This window comes from Euleptes europaea, chromosome 2, assembly GCF_029931775.1.
Source record: "Euleptes europaea isolate rEulEur1 chromosome 2, rEulEur1.hap1, whole genome shotgun sequence".
Taxonomy (NCBI): domain Eukaryota; kingdom Metazoa; phylum Chordata; class Lepidosauria; order Squamata; family Sphaerodactylidae; genus Euleptes; species Euleptes europaea.
The window spans coordinates 30700511-30706510 of record NC_079313.1 but is presented as its reverse complement, the minus strand read 5'-3'; positions in this window follow the sequence as shown (position 1 = coordinate 30706510).

The window sequence follows — 6000 nt, the reverse complement described above, 5'->3', positions numbered from 1 at the left end:
CGGACAGGCACCATGAAGGAAAATTATCTGGCAGTTAGCAGTTGTGGTCTATCAGGAAGCACTGCAAGCGGACAAATTGTAGCTGCATGTTTTACTTTGGCAAACAACAAATAAATCAGTATTATTCACTGGCAAGTGATATATAATGGACAAATTAATATGCACAACCTGCTGTAACAACTGGAAAACTAATTTACGTTGAACCTAATAAATTAGAATATGGGGAAGAGTAATGGTATTCTCAGTTCACACTGATCGGCGGGCCATACCGACAATTCACATTTATATCTTGCTGATATGAGGAAAGAGTAGATTTTATACTGGGTGTTGCATTTCAATGTAAATCCTTGGACAGTCTTTCCTGAAGTTCTGATAGGTGAGACACAATTTTTTTTTTCTCAGTTAAAACAGTAAGTGCAATTCACTTGTTCATCCACAAGTGGAGAAAGGCTGATTTGGAGGTTTGGGCTAGATAAAACCTTTGCATTGATTTTTAAAATGTTTTTCTTTCCCTTAGGTGAGAATAGGCAGGGAGGGGAAGTCAAATGTTCCCAAGCCTGGCCATGTACCAACCATCAAAGCTTTGGAAATGCCGAATGGGTCAGTGCTCGCAGGTCAGCAGAGCTATTCCATCACAACACATCAGTTTGTTTTTATAGTGTGTGCGAAGTCCCTCCCCTCTCTGGCAGCTACTCTTTTTGAGTCATTGGCTGCTATAGGTGTATCCAGAAGGGAAGGAGGCTAGCCTGCAGCAGTGATTCATACAGATGGGCAGTGGGCAGACTCTTCTAAGTAATTCTGCTGCCACTCTATCACTAGAAATGATGGAATGATACAAATTACTTTCCCCCAGCAGTGGCTGATTCAAGAACTTCAAGGCCAGAACAATGAACCATTTGGAGACATTATATGCGGTCTCCTTTGTGGGTGAATATTTCATGGTCAGGGAATCTTCCTATGCTAGGCTTGGTCAGGTTACGGCAAGTCTGATTATGGGCATTAGAGACAGCACCAGAGCAGAACAGCAGCTCAGCTGTCCAGGAGGCTGCCGGGAGATGAAAGCAGAAGCCAAGGCATCAAGCAGGGTCAAGGTCAGTCAGGTCGGTGTGAGAGTCAATATTCCAAAGGGTCGTTGGAGAGGCGTCAGCAGCAAAAGGTTCTGGCTCTTTAGCAAAGTTGCATCTGCAAGGCTGGCCTGTAGAAGCCAGCCTTTATTCTGGCTTTCTTCTCCTCAGCCCTCGTCCCCCGACGACTCACAGTTCTCCATGCAACGCCTCTGAGCTTCCAATCTGGCGCGGTGCCTTTTCATGTGTGGTTTCTACCCTGCAAAGCTGCCTATGTTGCTGAACTATTTCAGGTGAGCTGGGTGGACTGATAATCTGAGGAGATGCAGCTGGAGCTGGATCAACAGAGTCAGGCATCTCATAAACCGTTCTGGAATCCCCAGCAAGGCTGGTCTGTGAATCGGATTCCTTTTGCTGTACCTTGTTCTCTCCTTGATGTGGATCTGATTTCAATGGGCTCTCAGCAAGCTGAGGTTCAAGGAAGGCTGGTTCCTCCTGGCACGGCTCTTCCCCCAAGGATTTCTCACTTGCTGTGGTTTGAACCACAACACTTCCTTTATTTATTTAATGCACTCCTTTTTTCTTAATAATATCTAATACACACTTCAGTAGTTACCATTACATGAGATGTGTATTTGTGAAAACAGAAACTTACCCACAGTCCATCAGTAACTTCTTGATAAGCTGAATCTTCCACAAAACAACACATAATGGGTCTCAATGAGTGAGCCTTAGGAAAGTTATTATCTTTTGTCTTTCTTTTGTTAAAGCAGAAGGAATAGCAGATCGATGGTAGGGATGCTATTGCACAGTAAAATTGTTTCTGGACCGTACCACTGCAAGTAGGATAATCACATATTTAAATACTTCCCTGACACTGGGGGGGGGGGGGGTTGCATACTATGACATAGAATGGTGTGCTATAGTTTAGTTCCCCAAATCTGTGTGTCCTAATTTGCATATCACACAAAATATGTGCTAATTATTCAAGTCCATCAGTCATTACAATGACTGTTTTTTATGTGCTTGTGTCTGCTCCTGAAACTATTGGTAAAGTTAAAAGACAGTGGGGTGTATCCAACCATCTTTTCAAGAAGCCTTCTTTCAGCCTAAGGAGAGGTCCTCCAACTTAAGTGGGTCTTCTTCCAATGAAAGGGCAGCTTACATTGAAAGAATTCTCCTTAGATTGGAGGAAGGCTTCAAACTTGTGTCAAAAGGAAATGTGAGGTATAAATTTAAACAAACAAGCAAACAAATAAATAAACTTTGCTTAGTGGACTGGTAGGATCCCCCCCGATATATTTTTACCTGGCTGCTTACATATCCTAGGTCATTGTCTTCTTAAACAATCTTTGTTGGGGGAGAGATGTTGCAAGCACATCAAGAATTGCTGTGACTTCCCTTATTGGCTGGGACAGCGGAAAGCAGGCTTGCTTTCCTCACTGAATGACTGGACAGCATATTGCCATCATTTTTTGCCTTATACCCCTGGATCTATACGTACGAATACTTCAAATGGAAGACCTCCCCATTACCGTCTAGATTTGTATGTGTGTGCTTGTGAATATTTCAGTAATACAATCCTTCACTTGTGGTCTGAACAGGAATAGTTTTGTCCTGCGATCTGTTATCAAACCCATCACAAAATACTTTAAATTCTACTCCAGTCATTGGCTGCAGTTTTTATATGGCACTAACTCATGTCAGATACCAGCTGAAATGATCACAAAATGAGCTGTTACTCATCAAAGAGCCAATTCGTTTCTTTTGGAAAACAAAGTCATTTACAAAAATTATCACTTGGGGAGAAGCATGCAGAAAACCATTGCTTGGTTTTATATTCTCATCATATTTGTTTTCATCACCGATGTTGTCACTGCAAGGATGAAAGCTGGTTGTCTTTCCAATGATATGTAGAAAACACTCCTTGCAGTCATTGAAGCAGGAGCGGGAGATATCAAGGACTGAATCTGGAACCTTTTGCATGTAATACATGTGCTTGACCACTAAGCTACATTGTCTCCTGTCCCACTGTAGCCTAGAGTGGTGTGATCTAATTATCTGACCTCACTTTACAAAAAAAGATTGCTCAGTACCGATCTAATGGTTAAGCAAGGGCTCAGACTTACCTGCGAGCCCCAGTTTGCTGACCTGCGTTGAGGAGAGTCGGGAGCTGGCGCAGGGCTCAGAGGGCTAGTTCGGTGAGGCGAGGGTCACGGTGGGCACTGCAGGGCTTTGCTAGGTGGCCACCGCCCCACTGCCATAAAATGGCAGCTGGTGAGGAAGCTGGGAAACGGGCTTTGGCGTTTCTGCCTCCGGTGGGAACTTTCCTCCCACCATACACTTCCTGGCCCACCCCAGATTTAGACACTGGGCTTTCTGATTGTGGTACCTAGTTTGGTTCACCCTGGTATTAATAAGAAACACCCCTTTCCTCCACATAATTGATGTGGAGGGTTTGTTGCTAGCCCTTGTTTTTACCATAGCTTGAAATTCGCCAGTGGTTGATTATCCCAAATACTGCATGCCAACACTGTTCATGAACAGGCTTAGAGTCAGCAAGCTCACTTGAAGGTGGCACCTAGCATGGAGATCAGAGCCCAAGAGGCTCATCACTGGGGCTCACTGTAAACCATTTAACTCCATGCAGGACCTTGGGGTGGTGTGCTGTGTTTGCCTTCTAGCTCCACTTCAATGTCAGTACCTGGGGGCACATTGTGGTGAATCAGGGCTCCATGGGGTTCATCTCTAGAGTTCAGTTCTATACTGGTGGCATCAAGGGTTCATGGTTGTAATTAACACCTTTCAAACAAGGAACTACTCAGCCAGGAGGCACTCGAGCATGGTACAACTTCTTAGAGCTCTCAGCGGCAAAGGTACCTGCCCTGGTTGTAGTATATGCATGGCAGATGGCATAATGGCCACATATATATATATATATATTGGGGCATGAAGCATTTGACCCCACAACAGCCTTGTGAGGTAGGGTAGACTGAGTAAGAGTGGCTGGCTCAAGGCTGCCCTATGAGACAGAATGGGTTTGTGAACCGGGGTCTCCAAAATCCTAGCCCAACACTTTTACTATTGCACCTAGCTGGGTTGCCAGGATGAATCACAAATAGCTTTTTCCTTCCTGGGAACATGCAGGACTTGAGGAAGGATTTCTTGTCCTTTTTTCTAAGAATGGATTCTGGAGGTAGCTTTCAGCATTTACTGCAAGGCGCAGTTAGGCTTGCTAACTTCCAGGTCTTGGCTGGAGATTTCCTGCTATTACAACTGATCTCCAGCCGATAGAGACCAGTTCACCTGGAGAAAATGGCCGCATACCAGTATCCCACTGAGGAACGATGTAAGAGGCAGTACACATGATTGGAATGTGTTTATTAAAATTGTGAAAATTACTATAGAGGATAGATGTGATATGGAACTGAAGAAGAAATTTAAAACAGAGTAATCTCGAGAAAAACTGTCTTCCAGATGCTCCTGAGTACTCTCTTGAAGAAAAAGAACAAGAGACATTATATGAACTGTGAGGAGTATATACTCCATGAAATTTTGAGCAGGCAGCTCATTTATGTGTTATGGTTGCACTATAGAATATGTGGAGATTCTTGGATGTGTTATTAATTTTTATTGTTATAATATAGATAGAGTTGGTATTTTTGCCTGCCTGTGTTGACTTCAGTTAACTTCCAGGTGGTGGCTGGAGATTTTCTGCTATTTCAACTGATGTCCAGCCAATAGAGATCAGTTCACCTGGAAAAAAATAGCCGCTTTGGCAATTGGACTCTATGGCATTGAAATCCCTCCCCTCTCAAAACACTACCCTTTCAGGCTCCGCCCCCAAAATCTCCAGGTATTTCCCAACCCGGAGCTGGCAACCCTAGGTGCAGTGCTTGCTTTCTAGGCAGGATAACTTTTAGCTTGTTTTGGCCTTGGGTCTTTTTTCGGCCATGAACAATAGTCAGGAGTCTGTGCTGTTGATGCTATCCTGCAATGTAACTGCTTTAAAGGGGTGAGCCCATGGGTGAAGTGTGCACACATGCCATGTGAGGTTTCTTTAATACTCTCAAATGAAAGAAGCTATCATGGTAATTGCTTAAAAAAGAGAAATAAATGCCTCAAATTAGCTTTGGTCTCAAATAGACTTGGCAAAGGCCTTCCCACTTAACTAGCGTCAATCTATTGGCCTTAATGGTAGCTGATATGTCATGTCTTTAACATCTCTTGTCAGAAATAAATTGAATGAACCCATCGAATCCACAGTCCAAGTCCCTCCCAGATGCTTGATTGGCAATTAAGAGTGAAGTATCAGCTGCCCGTCATCACCAGGCAGCTGTGCACAATTATACTTTTAAAATAGTCTGAAGTGAAATTGCATTGCCGGGCAAACACATTAGGCAGTCATTAACACCCTTGCTCCACGTCAACATAATAAGGAATCCCTGATTAACATATATACAAGGTATTCCAATTCTTTGCTATGCAAGTCAGGTCTCAGAACAGTATTGCACATGGCCAAATGCAACAGATCATACTAAATTCTGGAAAGCACAGGGTTAAGATCTTTCCCCCCAGCATCTTTGCCACTCTGCTAAAATGCAGTCAGGCTTTTGTGCTGCTTTTATTTACTTCTGTCTCATTCCTTAGCGAGTTAAGATGGTTGTCATTTGCTATGCTCATTTTCATGTGTTTCTACTGCTTCAAAGTCCTTTCTTGTTGTGTTAGAGGTTCCCCCCTCGTTTAGATAGTTATTTTATTGTTTATATTTTAGTCCTCAGACATTAGGTCCATGAATAGAAGAACTCCTGTTCGGACAATATGGTAACCAAGATCCTGGAGAGGTCTTAAGCAATGGGCAATGGGTGGGGTTCCCAGGTCCCTCTTTGCCATAGGCGGGAGATTTTTGGGGCGGAGCCTGAGGAGGGTGGGGTTT